Raw genomic sequence first — 19,995 nt, 5'->3', positions numbered from 1 at the left:
TTTGCACCGAGCGTCTTTTGCAGGTCACGTTATTGTGACTAACATCTATGGATGTATTTATGTGCCAGTTTTCAATACCCTTGTCACGGACAAACATTCTCAATCTATTTCACAAGGTATCCTGTTACAATTTGACAGCATACATGCGGATCGTTTTTTCCTTATTTGAATGACAGGATTGTAGAAAAAAAAGTTTATATGTGGGTGGTGTATTTGTACATTCATGTCAACTTTACCACAAATGCAATGACTAAAATGGGTGTTTAAGTGCCCTTATGTATAACAATGTGGTAACAATTGTTGTAATAGCATGAAAGTTGATAACGTCCGCTTGGCAATAAATAACAAAAAAAAATATTGGTTGGCAAATTAGAACATATTTTGTAATGTTCATTTAGTTGAGTTGTGAATACACGAAATAATCAGCTTACCATAAGTCCAACAATTTTATAAAACGCTTGATTCTAAAGATATCATTTGGAATTTTTAGATAATTTGTCTGATATAAGGTTATTTAGATATATAAAACATGAATACACGTTTAAATCTGTAATGTTAGATTTTCTTATTACATTCAATTAACACAGGATATTAGTCAAGTTTTAAAGTATTCATTTGAATTCAATAAATTTTGTTATTTTTATACTTTCTTCGTACAATGAGTACTATGAAACTATTCGACCCGCCAAACAAGTGTGTCTGTTTTCGTCCCCTATATAATATTGCATTACTTTTTTAGTCTGTTCGTGACGTCTATAGCAAGATTAACTAATTTGCTCGTGTGAAACTACACCCTTATAGACCTTTGCTTACAACAGTTATCGGAACAGGTCGATGGACATATCAAAATGAATATATGATATTTCATAACTGATCAAGCTTTCTGTAAGAAATGATTTATCCTGCGGAACCTGAACATTGACTTTCTGCATAAAATTCATTAAAATTAGATACTTTCTTTCAAGAACAGCAGTTATGCCAATGCTAGTGAATGTATGAAAGGACCGAATCGTTGCGTTGTGTGCTAGATCTACAATTAAGATTTTATTACATTACATTTGACCTTATCATGAACAATGTGTTTTATAGGTTGGAAATACGGACTTATTTTATTTTCCTACATTTCATTTTTAAACCAATAAAAGAGCAGGAACATGTGGTGATATAGCATTCTTTCAGTACTCTTTTGAGATCACGCGATGTATAAATTCAAATATCAATTTCAGCTGTTATATGCATAGATTGTTATACTAGTATTTGTAGATTTGCTACATAGATAACAAATCTCGCTTTTACATCGTGGTATACCCTTTTCGATCGTGCATTGGCAAAACCTTTTTAAGTACAAAACGATCATATTTCTAGCGTCAGTTTTTTTCATCACGCAAATAGATAACCATCTCACCTAAATACAGATATAGAACATCGCATGCATCTTTTTATAGGCATCAAATTCCATCGTAGTCATTAAAAAGGGCATGGTCAAAGTTACATGCATTTCCTATATTTTTATAAGCTGCATTTTCTATATTTCTTCAGCGTTCATAACACATTGAGAAAGATAGCGCAATCTTCTATCTTTGTATTCAAGTTACAATAAATTTTTTAAAAAATAGGGTCATTTTAATCCTAAGTGGCTGACCTGATCTTACCTTGACCTTTTGACGTTAATATTTATGCCAAAAAGTGACTTTCGAGTGGGTTGATAATGTGTGTGTTTTTTTTTTATAATTTGACTTAGTACCCTATAATATATGCCGAGGTGACCTATTTGGCAACTGTCATTGAATTCTGACCAAGTTTCTTGTAGATCGGGCAGAAAAGTAGCCTCTATAGTCGGGATAAGGTTCTTCTATGATTTAACCTAGTTTTGAACCCAGATAACTCGGCTTCAAACTTTACGACAAACATTCTGACAACGTTTCATCAAGATCAGGAAGAAAATGTCGCGGGAATATAAACAGATTTACTATATTTTGACCTTCTGTTCTTGCTTTTCAAACCTAATACACGGGCAGTAAACACTGGCTCCCACTCTTTAGGGAGATGAGTTGAAAAAAGAGCCAGTGATACTTCCGAGGCGGCGCTAATGTTCGGAAATACACGAGAAATGTAAACAAAGACAGAGGGTGAGTTTAGTTTTTACTTTCTGTAACAAATTTAAGTCCTTATTTCAAAAAAAGACCAATGCTATTCCACTCAGAATTGGTTAAACTTCTTATGTATGCAGGTCGATCTGCAGAGCGAAGGCATTTCTTCACGTGAGAACGTTCATTAGTTCTGAGTGGAATAGCATTGGCCCTTTTTTGAAATAAGGACTTAAATTTGTTACAGAAAGTAAAACATAAACTCACCCTCTGTCTTTGTTTTCATTTCTCGTATATATCCGGGCATTAGCGCCGCCTCGGAAGTATCACTGACGCTTTTTTCAACTCACCCCCCTAAAGAGTGGGAGCCAGTGTTTACAGCCCATGTAATAACTAATTTGTTTTATCAACAACTTACTTGATAAAAGCTCCAACATGAACATGTGACAACCATTTAACCAGTGAAATTGCTAGATTCTTATGGGAGGCAAAACAAAACATATTTTTTGTGTGTCTGACTTAACATACAGCGCAATCTCAAATAATTTGGTATGTCAAAATGAAATGAATAGGGTTTGGGGAGAAATTTATTTTATACCCAAGTGGATCGAGTATCGAAACAGTATTCATAGACTTCGTTTTGACTTTTTGATAGGATAATATAATTGTATTACTTGCGCATGATAATGTAAGGTAACTGTACAAGGGCAAACAAAGTTGCATGTACAAGTGCATCTGTACTAACAGTTACTGTCAGATTATTGCCTTCTTCTATTTTAAATGTCCTTGTTCATATTTTGAGTACGAAAGTACTTGCATAATGTTCAAAACATCACTATTGCATTATAAGATTTTTTTGTCAATGATACTACGCAGTTGAAAAAATACTACGACTTGGACTAGAAATTATCAAAAAAAATCACATTTTTCACGGACGAAATTTTGCATAAAACTCTTTTGCAAGTATTCAAAAACAGCAATTCTTTGTCGTCTGTATAGATGATAATTTGTAAAAGAAAAGCAGTGTTATGAATGGTTAGAATGAACTCCACAAAACGAGTCTATAAATTTAAAAAAAAAAGGAGAAACCTTTAAAGACGCTCACAATTATACTTAATAAGGTACCTGATCTATTTACGTCGTTTTATGGAATGTGGGCTGAAACTAGGTCCACGTAGGTTTTTGTTTGATATTGATTTGGACTGAAACAAGGTCCACGTTTTTTGTTTGATATTTGATTTTTGTCGGTTAATTCCGCTTAATCATATTACCTGTTTATTATATTGCCATGGAAATTATTTGTGTGTCATATAGGCGTTGTTTATATGTTGATTAACTGCCCTGTCCAAACAAGCACAACGTGCATACGACTCATCCTAAATAGAACATATTGCCGAAACACATGCAAATAACGATCTACTTATATACATGCAAATGTGGGTATGCATTTTTGATACATTTTGAAATCTTTAGTATCATCAGAAGGGAGGGCTAGGTCATAGATTAGTGTATGGTATTATGTATCAGCCCCTACGTGCAGAGCACAACATATGGATGTATAGGTAGATGTTTTTATTATCTAAGACTCAACAAAAGTAGTCTTTTAACATTTTTGGCTTTAAACAGATGGTCAGCTCTTCGAAAGGTAAGACTCTAAGTTGAAATGTTCCTGGATTCTGTACCAGTGCTAACCTGTTTTCCGCAAGTAAATGCCAATCAGAGATGTGGAATGAATGATTTCGGACACAGTGTCTTTTATCAAATCGTCACGGAGAACATATGCTTCGCCCGGGAAACGAACTTACGACGCCAACACAATCCAGATCTGCGCTCTCCCTACTGAGCTAAGCGACAGGACTTTGCACGTTTCTCAAAACATACACATGAGCTAGATCAAGACAAGAAACTTTGCAGAAGTTTATCATCAACGTCGGTGCTGCTCGAAATAGAAAACACTCAACTACATTCCGAGTTCTCAACAACAAATGTAACTGAATGTAACATTTTGAAATTCCAAAGCAATCAGTGTCGTAGGTTGTCAGCGAGTGAATGCATATTTGTCTTGTGGATATACATCTAGATTTAATATGCTTTTGCATTAATACTTACACATTTTTAAACAAGTCTTGTCGTGTTCATTAATACTTAAATACAGAAACACGTCCACTCGATATGCTTTTACTCACAAAATAATAATGTTTTAATTAATTGGGTGTTCCTAGATCTCACGTGTGTATTCATCAACAGTGAGTCGAACATAAAAGAAATATTCTATATAAATACTTTTTGTCAGAGGCTGGGTCTATATGCATTTGTGGTCTATACACTACGGGGCATTTATGCTTAATTGTGTCTGAAAGGACGGGTGGACCGTAATTAATTGTAAACACTGACTGACTATGCATCTGAAAATACAAGTTTTACATCAAAATTAGTGGAACATGGAACTATTTGCGCATGTGTGCTACCTGATTTATGACTGTTTCTTTCCTCATGAAACTGTTTAGCTGATCAAATATTTGGATTTAAAATTTATCGATTTACGATCCACAACTTTCACAAAATGACTACAGTTATTTAAATAATTTCCTGGAAGCTGTCACTTTATACAACCATAAATTTGGGAAAAAAATTAGGAAATTTAATTTTATCTAGAAAATCTTCAGATAAATCCTATAATTGAGCCGCACCATAAGAAAACCAATATAGTGCATTTGCGGCCAGCATGGACCCAGACCAGACAGCGCATTCGCACAGTCCAGTCTGGTCAGGACCCATGCTGTTCGCTAACGGTTTCTCTAATTTCAAGAGTCTTTGAAGGCGAACAGCATGGATCCTGACCTGACTGGCTGGTCTGGGTCCATGCTGGCCGCCTCATGCACTCTGTTGGTTTTCTCATGGTGCGGCTCAATTTTGTTTAGTTTTCCTTTGTTGTCAATATGCTTTATTTTGTGAATGTATGATTTGGAGAATATACTGCTCTATAGAAGGATTTCGATGAGGGGACGGCGTTCTTTGAACATGGATGTTTCTTTAGGATCTTTGCCAGCGTTGCAGTAATCTAATAATCTATCTGTGTTTTGTAGATTACAATTCATAAAAATTTCATTTTGTTTCGAGCGAAGTTAGTGTCACATGAGTCACATGAGTGCTCCCAGAAACAAATAACGGAATGTTTATGCGGTCTCTTCAAAATATTTTGTCATACAAATATTGTGGAAAGCAAGAGTAAAAAGTGAATTATCCAATATTGCGGAAAAGCAAGAGTAAAAAGTGAATTTTCCAAATATGAAACGCCTATTCACAATTGAAGATTGAGGTCCGTATTCATTAATGACAGATTTTTTTTTTTAGAAATAATATCAAGATTTCTGAACATCTTATATTCAATTTGATATAAACTTGCCTACAACGACATACAATTATCAAAAAGACTGATTTACATCAAATAAAAATATTGGGAAGATTTTACTTGTCATTTTTCCATGAAAATAAAAAAAGACATAAGGTAAGGGTAGATTTCCCGGAAGCTCTGTGCTGACAGCACCCCGAACACAGTCATAGAGCAATGCATCGCAAAGCAGGCCGGCAACATAACGACACTGTAGCGGAAATACATATGGGTTGCTTCAAAAATACAACAACAAGTATATTTAAATTATATTCAAAATACAGAAAAAATGGGTAAGGGGTAGGTAAATGGGTTGAGGAAAGTGGGAAAAAGCAAGGATGAATATTCAGTAGAGAAAACCACGCTCCTTGAATGCAGCATTTAGTATGCAAAAAAGGTTTTTAAACGGTTTCGATCCGCTGCAGATAGGGGCCACCGGAACCAAAAAATAGAGAAAAATTCAAAAGGACATACCATAATAAACCAGTGCTTCAGTTTTGCAACCGGTTTACAGTAATATCAATTAGGATACCTTCTACCAAGATTATTCTATCATTTAGATTACTTTAATTCGTAAAACGATTTCAGCGTAGTCATTTATCCCTATATAAATAATCGAAACTTAAAAAGATCTTGTCAAAAACCATTGACACGAAGTTTGAATATGCCACAGAAATGTTTACTTCGTAAACCACTACCAAGATTGGTCAAATCATTTCGTTTCGTCAAAACATCTGGACCACGGTTGCGTAGTCGTTTTTCCTTGTAAGTTTATAGTCAATATCTTCTTATCAGAAACCGCTTACCTGATTTTGAAATTATTTCCGAAAAACTGTTCATTTGGTGACTTTCTACCAAGAATGTTTAATATCGCTGAGATATTTTTATCTTGTGTTTTATCAAAAGATGTTAAAGTATCCAATTAAATATTATCTCGTTATTATTTGGGTTTTTTTGTTATTTTTTGTTGTTGTTTTTTGTGTGTGTTTTTGTTTGTTTGTTGGTTTGGTTTTTTTTTTTTTGAAAGATCTACCAATAATTTTTGCTCTTCTTTGCCTTCATAAAAAAGATAAGAGGAACTTTTTAACGTAATGTTCTTTTCCTTTCTTCGGTATTAGAAGCCCATGCACGAAAATCTAAGTCAGTGTGTTGATACCAGTCACACTTGGCGTATATATTGTTTTAGGTACATACATGTACTTACGCTCATCAGAACAGTGAACAGTTCAAATAAAAAAAACAACAAAACAAAAAACAACATTTGAGGCGCACCATGAGAAAACCAACAAAGTGCGTTTGCGACCAGCATGGCCCGGATCCAGACCAGCCTGCGCATGTGTGCAGTCTTGTCAGGATCCATGTTCATTCAATGAAATGTTTAGACGTTAAAAACATTGTCTTGGCCTAATATATACATGTATCACTATCAGTTTGTATTCCTCTTTTTTCATGTAAAATTACCATCATCGAGATACAAGAGAATACAGTTATCCTGTGGTGCGTCTTTAAGGTATTATACTAGATAAGAAACAAAATCATTTAAAGGAGGTAATAATTTTGGCATTATAGGTTAGTATATAATTAAAATTATGAGAAATTTATCCACGAAGTAAAATTTTGAAACGGACCTTTACCGTTATTTATGTTCTCTTAAGCAGTGTGCTAGTCTAAAAGGAAGGTCACCAAATACCGCTGTTTGCGCCGAGCGGCTTTTGCAAGTCACGTTATTGTGACTAACTTATATGCCAGTGGATTCATTTCAATAGACCTTTATAACGGACACGGACAATGTAATCGTACTATGTACTATGGTCAATATCTGGGGAATTTCTCAAAACACAAAAATTGTAACCACAGGGATTCGGTTTTTTTAAGATATTAATATAACAAAGGTTTTCGCGTAATTATAATTATCAAGGCACAACATATCTTTATAATTCTTGGCAGTGCTGTCCTTTGCTGCGAATGAATCTTGCCCTCAAGGAGAACACAGACGAACACTTTATATCTGCATATACATAAGATGAAAACATACCATGTTCAGTTTAATTAAACGTCACATACCTGTAATTTTATTTATTGTCTGCCATTTGATAAAATAACATTTTTTACTTTTGAGAGTTATTTTGACAGTCTATCGGCAAGCAACGCAATTTATACAGCAAATTTCAGAGTATACATTTTGAACTAAATTCATTGGACGGTAACTGTTTTTGTATAGGTGAAACAATTCTGAACTCAACTCAAATAGACCATTGCTAGGTCTTTTCACTCAAATAAGTATAGTTTATGGCAGAATATTATCTATTAATTTAGATACAGCGACTTTGATCCAAACAGCTGTAATGCAATTGCAAGCTGATGTTTTTATAACTATGTTATTTCTCATGTTTGGTGATAATATGTCATTCCAAACTCTTGACCGAAAACCTGTGTTTCTATTTTCAGTAACAAACAAACAGCTACCCCATATATATCCAAGCCGTTCTATATTGGAAAGCTACCTATAAACAACGTTTTGTCGTAACATCTCATTGTTACTTACTGTAATTGAGCTCAATCAATTTAAGCGAATAAGGATCTCTATAATATGTACTCACACCGACTGTGTCCGTTTTGCTCTTTGCTCTCGGGTCAAAGTTGGCCACCTTCTAAATTTTTCTAGTAACTTCCCCTATAATCATTAAACCTCATATTTTGTAATAGTGTTGGTTTAATGTTTAAGTAAACCTTCTCAATGCCTTCTTACAACAATCACTATAATAAAAAAGCAACATTTCTTAAAGACTGATCTTGTTAAAGGGTAGATATCTCATATGCTCCAACTCTTTACGCCTGTACCACTGGCAATGGCTTCATTTCGTGAAATTAAGCATATTCTTTATTTTGTAATAAAGTAAGCCTCTCAAATAAATAGGTACTATTTCTGTGAAATACTAATGTTTTACTAACCGGAGCGGAATATATTGCAAAACCTAATTTTCGTTTTGAACAGGCTGTATATCACTACCCTCGATAGTGCTAACGTAAAACAGGTAATCTTTGAAAATCGATCTTCATAAATGTAAGTTATAGTCATTTGTGATTAGAACTATATTGCGCGTTTAACTGAAATAAGGTTCCAAATTGTTAAAGAAAGAAGTCTTTTTGCTACTTAGGGCCTCCTCGGAAGTATCATTAGAGATTTCCTCCACTTACTTTACTAGCCAACAAAAGTATGTGAATCCAGTGTTCACAGGCCGTATAGCTGATATTGTTTCTAAGTATCTATTTTCCTCCATCCCTCTGACTCTTAAACCCTGACTACCAAAACATGAGGCAACAAATAAATAAGTTTTATGTTCTTCTAATTTTTAAGTATCTCCCAAACACCCAGAACCTTAAACCACCCAATTACACTCCTACATCGACTGTCAGTTATCTTTGTAATTTCAATTCATATTCCTTTGTTTTTAAAATTCCATGTGTATCTTTTAATTGTTTAAAAACACCCGTTCCTTTCCCAAACAATTTCAATTACGTCAAAGATCAGTGTTTTTGTAAGCATGTACAGCATGCAACTTTACAGGACTAAACTACCTCTACACAATTTAAAAGACAATGCGCTGTAATGGTGAACATGTCACACATGACTGAGCATGTAATGGATACAAGGGTATCGTCAAAGGAATCCGATTTCCCGTAGGGCGCCGCCATCTTGGACTCATGCATATTCATTAAATAGCCTCTAGCCCAATATGTGTTTACGCATAATCAGTCTTTATTTCAGTCTTTAGGGCAATACAACTACGTAAAATAACAGAACAACAAGACACAATTATAAAGTTTAAATCATGTAACTCCTCGATTGAATATATCATAGTAAAGAGTCGAGATTAATGAAATGAATATGCATCATATAAAAATAGACTCCCGCAAAAAAATAATTACGTAATGAAATTGTCCCTGGTCACGTGATTTTTTTAGCTTCTAACGTTGCTTTCTTTTGCGCACTTTTTACTCTTCCTGATTTGTTTTTCGAATCGTAAATGCATGTATGAAGTTTCTTTGTGTTAAGTGTGCAGGTACTCGCTGGTGTAGTCGCGTGATGAAAATATCCGGAAGTGAAATATTATATTTAAAAGAAAAACAACTTTGGTTTATGATAAAACTGTTAATACTTAAGATTAGCTCACAGAACATATTTTTTCTCATTGCATTATTAAACATACATTTGTAACATTATGCTAAAACAATATCCCTTAAAAAGAATACCAGTATTTTATATGCGCTAGAAGGAACCTTTTGGTAAGCTAAATCTTGTTATACATATTCTCGATACACACTAAGTACAATAAGTTACCATTTTCCAATAATATATTTGAGAAAACCCCTCAAATTTGACATCTGTACAGAGTAAGTTTACATTTACATTTCCATGTCCGTGTCCGTGATAAAGGTCTAATACCCCTGTCAAGGACTAACATTCTTAATCTAGTGCACAATGTATCCTGTTACAATACCGATCATTTCCTTATTTGAATGACATGATTGTATTGGGTGTGTATCTGTAAATTCATCGCTTTACCACAAATGCAATGACTAAAATGGATGTTTAAGTGGCCTTGTGTATACTAGTAACTATGTGGTAAAAATTGTTGTAATAGCATGAAAGTTGATAACGTCCGCTTGGCAATAAATAACCAAAAAAAAATGGTTTTCAAGTTAGACCATAATTCGGGAGTTGTAATGTTCATTTTGCTTTGAATGCGAAAAATAATCATCCCAACTTTTATAAAAATTTTGATTCCGAAGATAACTTAGATCATTTTGAATGTTTAGATAATCTGACAGATATAAGGTTATTTAGATATGTAACATAAATACACGTTTAAATCTGTAATGCTTGATTTTCCTACTGCAATCAGCTAACACAGGATAAAAGTAAAGTTTTAAAGGATTTCATTCATTTAAATTCAATAAATTATGTCAATTTTACACGTTCTTCGAGCACTGAGATTTTGTTCAAACCGCTACGAAATTATTCGACCCGCCAAATAAGTGTGCCAGTTTTTGTCCACAACATAATTTTGAATAATTGTACTCTTTTTTTTGTCAGTTCGTGGCGTCCTTTACAAAATAGTATAAAACTACACCCTTATAGACCATTGCTTTCAACAGTTATCGGAACAGATCTAAGGAGATATTGAATATATGCTATTTCTTAACTGATAAAGCTCTGTAAGAACTGATTTTTCCTGCGGAACCTGAACATTGACTTTCTGCATAAAATTCATTAAAATTAAATACTTTCTTTCAAGAACAGCAGTTATGCCAATGCTAGTGGATGTATGAAACTTTGCATATTTCATGACCGAATCTTTTATTTTGATGTGTTGCGTTGAGTGCAACAATTAAGATTTTATTACATTACATTTGATATTATCATGAACACACGCATTTAAAACGTGTTTTATAGGTTGGAAATACTGACTTATTTTATTCTTCTCCATTCCATTTTTTAAACCAATAAAAGAGCAGGAACATGTGGTGATATAACATTCTCTAAATACACTACTAAGATCACGCGATGATTTGACTTTAGCTAAATATTGCCTCCTGAATAAATTCAAATATCAATTTCAGCTGTTATAAGCATATATTGTTATATTGTAGATTCGCTACATAGATAAAACTCGCTTTTACATCGTGCTATACCCTTTTCGATAGTCGAAACATTCCCGTGCATTGACAAAACCTTTTTAAGTGCAAAACGATCATATTTCTAACGTCAGTTCTTTTATCACGCAATAAGATAACCATCGCACCTAAATACATATATAGAACATCGCATGCATCTTTTTATAGGCATCAAATTCCATCGTAGTCGTTAAAAAGAGCATGGTCAAAGTTACATGCATTTCCTATTTTTTATAAGCTGTGATTTCTATATTTCCTGAGTGTTCATAACACATTGATTAAGATAATGCAATCTTCTATCTTTTATTTAAGTTACAGTATCTCCTAAGTGGCTGACCTAACCTTACCTTGACCTTTTGACGTTAATATATATGCCAGAACAGTGACTTTCGAGTGGGTTGATAATGTGTTTTTTTTATAATTTGACTTACTACCCCTATATTATATGCCGAGGTGACCCATTTTGCAACTGCCATTGAACTCTGGCCATATTTCTTGTGATCCGGCAGAAAATGTGGCCTCTATAGTGATGATAAGGTTTTTCTATGATTTAACCAAATGAAAGTTTTTGAACCGAGATAACTTATTTTCAAACTTGATCGTTATATTGTAAAGACAAACAGTCTGTAAAAGTTTCGTCAAGATCAGGAAGAAAATGTTTCAGAAGAATTAACAAAGATTTACTATACTTGACCTTATGAACTAGCTTTTGCTCCAAGATAACACTTTTCCAATTTGACGAAAGATATCACATTGCTCTAAGAGATAATTATATAGTTTCTGAAAGTACATGTAACACGGTGTATGATCAGTCCTATATTGTTGGTACAAAACTTGCGGTGCCTTCACTTTTTGGTATAAGCAACGAACTTTTATGTACAAAAAATGTATGGAACAGGAGGCAAGTACGTCGAAAAATACGACTTTAGAGACGTAAGTTGATTTTACTGATGTTATCACGGAACATAAGTAACTTCCAAGCTTCCGCCTGCATGAAAACAAAATGAAAAGCTTCAGCAGTTTTCGCCAAATAAACGTTACAGTTTGAGTACTGCTGTAAAAATGCAGCAAAGGGAAATCGTTTATTGCATTTTTTTTAAAAAAAAAAGATTTGTGATGTTTTGAGCATAGTTTTTTACAAATATATTTATTTTTTCTATCCATAGAAACAGTAAAAGAAAAGAAACCAATTTTTAAATCAATTTCTATTCATAAAAGCCGGTTTCATAAAAATATATAGCACCAATATTTTACGTATAACACTGAACTGAGGCACCTTCGTTATTTTCCAAAACTTTAATGTAATATTTAGCAACTATATTTTTAATCGTTGGTTTAACAGCCGTTTTCGACATAAATCCATTACCCGAGTATACATGTATATGGGACGTTTCTTTGAGCATAGTTTTAGGGAGGGACTAGACCCCTATTCTCAGTAACAAATCAGTGCTTTCTCGCATAAAGATTAAGATCGGTATCGGGACGGGAACCAAAGTCAGCGATCTTACCTTCACCACTTCACCATCGAAATGGACGAAATAGTCGTTTGTAAGTTAACGCACGTGGTCCTTATCATTTATCACGAACATTATGTTCCGCATGTATAAGATCTAACTTCCTTTAGCATGGATGAGATTTATAGAGGTGTTTATTATTTGTCTACACAAAGCGTGTACATAAATGATGTTTGTTTGTTCGGTTGTACGCCCATTTTCAACATTATTTCTGCTATATAGGGCGGGCAGTTCACCTAATTTGAGTTTCTGGGAAGGACCAGTACTAGACCCAAAAGTCCGTAAGCAACAGCTTACTTTCTTACATAAAGAATCGTGGTCAGTGTCGGGGCTCGAATCTACGATCCTTCGTCAGTGAGAGGTTTCAGAGTATACAAACTTGTCTATATATGTATTCCCTAGATCCTGCACGGGTTCCCTTAAATGCCTTTCAAAGCCATTTGCACGTGAAAATACTGTTATAATAACTACTGTTATTGTCAGCAGCGGACGTTGAGAATTTGAGGCCCGTCTGGTATACTTTCATTAACTATGTCACACATGTGTAGATAAATATATTTTGCTACATTTAATTGCATGCACATATTCTACCTTAAACGACTGCTACCTGGATTTCTGACCAGTACTCGCGTGGAAGGAAGGGATTGAGAAAATCACAGTCAAATTATGCTTACGGGATTCGAACCCGCGACCTCCGAGTAAGTAGTCCAACCAACCGTATACCAATGCGCATCCACGCTACTCCGGACATTAACTTGTAGAACGTAACCGCACACATGATGACTACACGGTCGATTTTCTCTTAGTTTAATAATATTTTATTGCATATAATTTTCATTTCTACATATATACATAACATACATAATAAATAATCATATAATGAAATGAAAAGAACAGGAAAAGGGTTGGACTTAAAGTTATACCAACATTATAAACAGTCCTCCCCACTCCGTCATTATTACGTAGATTAAACCGATGACGGAATATATCTTCAAGTGAAAGATAAATAAAAAGAAACACAAAGGGAAAAAATGATCGAGTAATAGATGAAAAGAAAAAAATGTTCTGTGCTGCTCTGTTCCAAACAAAGTTCCACCGACCGACCCCAATCAACCACCCAACCTCAAATGCGTAAAAGCTTTCTCTTTAGTAGGAGGACTCCACAGGAAACAAATGAAATAAATATTACGTTGGTTTACGGTAATAGATCACTAATAGAGAACCTCCTTTTTGAAGAGTATTCAACTCCTACCATAAACCTAATTTTACTGCAATTCTTAGTGGGGCGTAGGTTCAAGCCCTACTGGGACCAAATTTTTTTTCCTTATTTTCCTTTTTTCTAGTAAGTTTTTAATTCTTTGAAGACTTATTATTGATTTCTTGTACAAAAATGGAAAAAAGATGAATCTTATAAGCTATTTCTTGGTGTTCAAAGTGAATTTACTACTTCAACAGAAGGGGTAGAGTTACACATCTTTAAAAATATTGAGTTACACACGGTGAAAGTTCTCTATTTTGCTTTCACTCTTAGATTATATATTGTGGAAGAAATTTAGATTGGTTTTACGTCTGCCCTAAGGTTATTTTTAAACGGAGTAAGCAAAATTCAAATCAGAAACACAGCATTCGACCTTATTTTTTCAATGTTGAAGTATGAATTCTGTCACATTAAATCCGTTTACTTGAGGCACCATAGAAAAAATGATACTGACATTTTTATTTTGTGTTTTATAAGTGTTTACCAATAGTTTGATGTTTCTTTATTAAAATTAATGGTAAAATGAGTTCCCTGCAAACGTTTTGGATAGTGGTTATCACTTTGAAATTTGTCTCTTTTTGAGCTTGAGGAGATACCATTTTATTTCTGAATCTGTTGCATTTGAAAAAGAAGTGCTCTGTATCTTCTATTCCGTTGCCACACTGGCAATTGGGATCTTCTTTTAAATGATTCGAAAAAAAGTCATAAATCAAATTGCTACACATATTTCTCATTCTGGCATGATGAATTGTAAAAAATCTGTCACCGTGTAAGAATTTTCTCTGATCTCTCTACAGTAAAGAAATCAAAGAACTTATTTTGAGGTCGAGAATAAATTAATTTGTACAGTATAGACAGGTATAAATCTAAATTCATTGAAATTAAACAAAAGAAATTACCTCTCTTTCTAATGTTGTAAACCTTGATAGTGTGCAACCTACTTTTTCGACCAATCAGAGCTAGTTATTTTTAAAAAATGTGGCCTCTTATTCCTGAAGACCAATGTGACTGTAGCAAATAATTTTCGAAGAACATCTACACGTGAAGAGCATTGACACTACTGACTCTGCAAGTCTTATTGGTCAAACGTAGATTTCACACTATGTCAGATAGAGTCCATGAAGAGAATTATCCGAGAAAAAGAAACCTCGGTTGGTCACTCCGCTATGCTCCGTTTCCCTCCATATCGGTTTCTTTTTCACGAAGAATTCACTTCATAAACTCTATCTATGACGTAGACTCCATCTTACTATCTAGAAAAAAGCATTCAGCACGCGCGATATCATGACGTAAACACAATGCGTCAAGATTACATGTCACATTGCCCCACCCCACCCCCTCCCCACCCCAACTGCCTAATAATATCTCGTTGCTACATCTACATTTAGATCTACTAAGATACACCAAAAAGGAACACACGTACAAAGTTTGCGTCTTCGTTAGCCTTGCGTCCGCCTTCGGAGCGGGAGGTCGAAGGTCGGATCCCGCCAGGCCATCTGGCCTTCAAGGATAGAATTCGGGAGGTAATGCACACACAGCGAAAAAAGGTGTCTCATAGTTCAAAATTGACTGGCCCTTTTAACAGGGGCGACACTATAATAAACAAAACTTTATACAAAGATTAAAAACTGGCACGCGCATGTTTTGACAATTAGGCCTATATGCCGAAGGATAAAGGAAGGATTTGTTTCAGCCAGAAACAGACAGCCCTCACATATACCTCCAAAAATTAATATTTCCTAAGCTCTGGGCGAAATTTTTGTGAAATAATATAGGTGCCTTTATACAAAAAAGTATAGCTGACTTACTAATAACTAAATATTTCAAGATTTTTGCATTTGCGAGAAGTTATTTCCGCTATTTTTATGTGTAAACTGTATTCTAATATTAAACACCATATAATTAAACATCCGAACAATACCAAAATACCAGGACTCGTATTTTAAATGCATTTTCAACACACCTGTCACCTTCTTCTGCTATGACATGAAATTGAAAACACATTTTATTTCATACATCGGATACAAAATTTGGCAAAATACTGTGTCGGTTACATTTTTACATATTCGATTTGTTCCGTAAAATCATCCAAGTTATGAAATAAAGACAAATCTAAGAATAAATGGATGATAAATAAGGTCACTACACTTCCGACTTACAATGTTTATCCAAGACTAATAGGAAAAGTTAGGTGCTTCTACGCACCAGTGAGTTGAAGACGCGACTTTTGTACCAACAATATAGGATTGGTCATACACCGTGTGTAAGTCTATGGAAAATAGTTCTGTGATTAGCCTATAGTAACATTAATAATTAATATATTGGGTATGATAGTGACCTTCCATGGAAGTATGTTGAGTCAGTTCGGTAAATTGAGGGCGGGGTGAGAGGGGCGAGAGGGAATGGGCGTTAACCGAGTAACCATATTTATCATACTGACCACATGTTTTCGTGGAGAGATACAAACAAACACTTAATTAATTAATTAATTAATTAAAGCTTAACCCTTAACCCAGTCTTGATGAAACTTGACTGACCCTCCACAGAAATATAGGGGATTACCAGGTGACCACCATTTAACCAATGAAATTGCTAGATTCTTGTGGGAGGCAAAACAAAACATATTGTTGTTTGTTTGACAACTTACAGAGCTATCACAAATAATTGTGCATGGCTGTGTAAGATAACTATGCAAGAGCAAACAAAGTAGCATTTACAAGTGCAGCTGTACTACTGACAGTTACTATCAGATTATTGCCTTCTTCTGTTTCAAAATGTCCTTGTTCTGTTTTTTTTTTTTATTATTTCTTTTGTTTTTGTGTTGTTTGTTGTTTTCTTATGCAGTAGACAGTTTTTCTTCTCTCTTTAAAGACGCTCACAATTATACTTAATAAGGTGTCCGATCTATTTACGTCGTTATATGGAATGTGGGCTGAAACTAGGTCCACGTAGGTTTTTGTTGATATTTGATTGGACTGAAACAAGGTCCGCGTAGGTTTTTGTTTGATATTTGATTTTTGTCGGTTAATTCCGCTTAATCATATTGCCTGTTTATTATAATGCCATGGAAATTATTTGTGTGTCATATAGGCGTTGTCTATATGTTGATTAACTGCCCTGTCCAAACAAGCACAACGCGCATACGACTCATCCTAAATAGAACATATTGCCGAAACACATGCAAATAACGATCTACTTATATACATGCAAATGTGGGTATGCATTTTTGATACATTTTGAAATCTTGAGTATCATCGGAAGGGAGGGCTAGGTCATAGATTAGTGTATGGTATTATGTATCAGTCCCTATGTGCAGAGAACAACATATGGATGTATAGGTAGATGTTTTTATTATCTAAGACTCAACAAAAGTAGTCTTTTAACATTTTTGGTTTTAAACAGATGGTCAACTCTTCGAAAGGTAAGATTCTAAGTTGAAATGTTCCTGGATTCTGTACCAGTGCTAACCTGTTTTCCGCAAGTAAATGCCAATCAGAGATGGGGAATGAATGATTTCGGACACAATGTCTTTTATCAAATCGTCACGGAGAACATATGCTTCGCCCGGGAAACGAACTTACGACGCCAACACAATCCAGATCTGCGCTCTTCCTACTGAGCTAAGCGACAGGACTTTGCACGTTTCTCAAAACATACACATGAGCTAGATCAAGACAAGAAACTTTGCAGAAGTTTATCATCAACGTCGGTGCTGCTCGAAATAGAAAACACTCAACTACATTCCGAGTTCTCAACAACGAATGTAACTGAATGTAACATTTTGAAATTCCAAAGCAATCAGTGTCGTAGGTTGTCAGCGAGTGAATGCATATTTATCTTGTGGACATACGTCTAGGTTTGATATGCTTTTGCATTAATACTTACACATTTTTAAACAAGTCTTGTCGTGTTCATTAATACTTAAATACAGAAACACGTCCACTCGATATGCTTTTACTCACAAAATAATAATGTTTTAATTAATTGGGTGTTCCTAGATCTCACGCGTGTATTCATCGACAGTGAGTTGAACATAAAAGAAATATTTTATATAAATACTTTGTCAGAGGCTGGGTCTATATGCATTTGCGGTCTATACTGTACTCTACGGGGCATTTAAATGCTTCATTGTGTCTGAAAGGGCGGGTGGACTGTAATTAAATGTAAACACTGGCTGACTATGCATCTGAAACATATAAGTTTACAACAAAATTAGTGGAACATGTAACTAATTGCGCAAGTGTGCTACCTGATTTATGGCTGTTTCTTTCCTCATGAAATTGTTTAGTTGATCAAATATTTGGATTTAAAATTTATCGATTTACGATCCACAACTTTCAGAAAATGATTACAGTTTACTAAAATAATTTCCCGGAAGCAGTCCTTATATAAAACCACAATTTTGAACAAAAAAAACCTGGACATTTAATTTTATCTAGAAAATCTTTAGATGAATCCTATATTTCTTTGCTTTCCCTTTGTTGTCAATATGCTTTATTTTGTGTTTGTATGCTTTGGAGATTATATACTGTTTCGATGTGAGAGGACGTCGTTTTTGAACGTGGATGTTTCTGTAGGATCTTTGCCAGCCTTGCAGTAATCTACTAATAATCTATCTATGTTTTGTAGATTACAATTCATAAACATTTCATTTTATTTCAAGCGAAGTTAGTGTCACATGAGTGCTCCCAGAAACAAATAACGGAATGTTTATGCGATCTCTTCAACATATTTTATCATACGAATATTGCTGAAAAGCTAGAGTAAAAAGTGACTTATCCAAATATGAAACGCCTACGCACCAGTGAAGATAAGGGTCCGTACTCATTAATGACTGATTAAAAATAAAATAAAATCAAGATTATGGAACCTCTTATAATCAGTTTGATATAAACTTGCCTACAACGAGACTGATTTACATCAAATAAAATATTGGGAAGAATTTACTTGTCATTTTTCCATGAAAATAAAAAAATAAGACATAAGGTAAGGGTAGATTTCTCTGAAGCTCTGTGCGGAGAGCACCACAAACAGTCGTAGAGCAATGCGTCGCGAAGTAGGCCGGCAACATAACGACACTGCCGCGGAAATATATAAGGATTGCTTCAAAAATCCAATAACAAATATATTTAAATTATATTCAAAATACAGGAAAAAATGGGTAAGGGGTAGATTAAAGGGTTGGTGTGTTGAGGAATGTGGGAAAAAGCAAGGATGAATATTCAGTAGAGAAAACCACGCTCCAAGAACGCAGCATTTAGTTTGCATGTAGGTCAATAGAAAAAAAACAACAACGAAAAACATTAAATAAATAATTTTGCCGCGTAAAGGTTATTTTATATTCAATTTGCAAACTCCTAGATGCTAATACGCATAGTTTTCAGAAAAATAAATCGTAGTTGCTGGCGGGAAAACACGAAGTCCTTTGTGCAAACAACATGTATCTACTCGGAAAAAAGCTGCTATTATCGCTCATTGTCTTCCGTCCTCCACAAAAACGATTTTTAAACAGTTTCGATCCGCTGCAAATAGGGCCACCAGAACCAAAAATAGGGAAAAATTCAAAAGGACATATTCTAATAAACCAGTGCTTCAATTTTGAAACAGTTTCACAGTAATATGCATATTAGGATACCTTCTACAAACTATCATTTAGATTATTTTAATTCGTAAAACGATTTCAGCATAGTTATTTATCCCTATATAGATAATCAATAGATTGATACGAAGTTTGAATATGCCACGGAAATGTTTACTTCGTAACCCACTACCAAGCTTGGTCAAATTATTTCGTTTCGTCAAAACATCTGGGCCACGGGTAGCGCAGTCGTTTTCCCATGTATGTTTATAGTCAATATCTTCTTATCAGAAACTGCTTACCTGATTTTGAAATAATTTCCGAAAAACTGTTCATTTGGTGACTTTCTACCAAGAATGTTTAATATCGCTGAGATATTTTTGATCTTGTGTTTTATTATATTTTTTTAATCCACCAATAATTATTGCTCTTCTTTGCCTTCATAAAAAAGATAAAAGGAACTTTTCAACGTAATGTTCTCTTCCTTT

This window comes from Mercenaria mercenaria, chromosome 10 (genome assembly GCF_021730395.1).
Source record: "Mercenaria mercenaria strain notata chromosome 10, MADL_Memer_1, whole genome shotgun sequence".
Classification (NCBI taxonomy): Eukaryota; Metazoa; Mollusca; class Bivalvia; order Venerida; family Veneridae; genus Mercenaria; species Mercenaria mercenaria.
Note: the sequence above shows the minus strand (reverse complement) of the source record.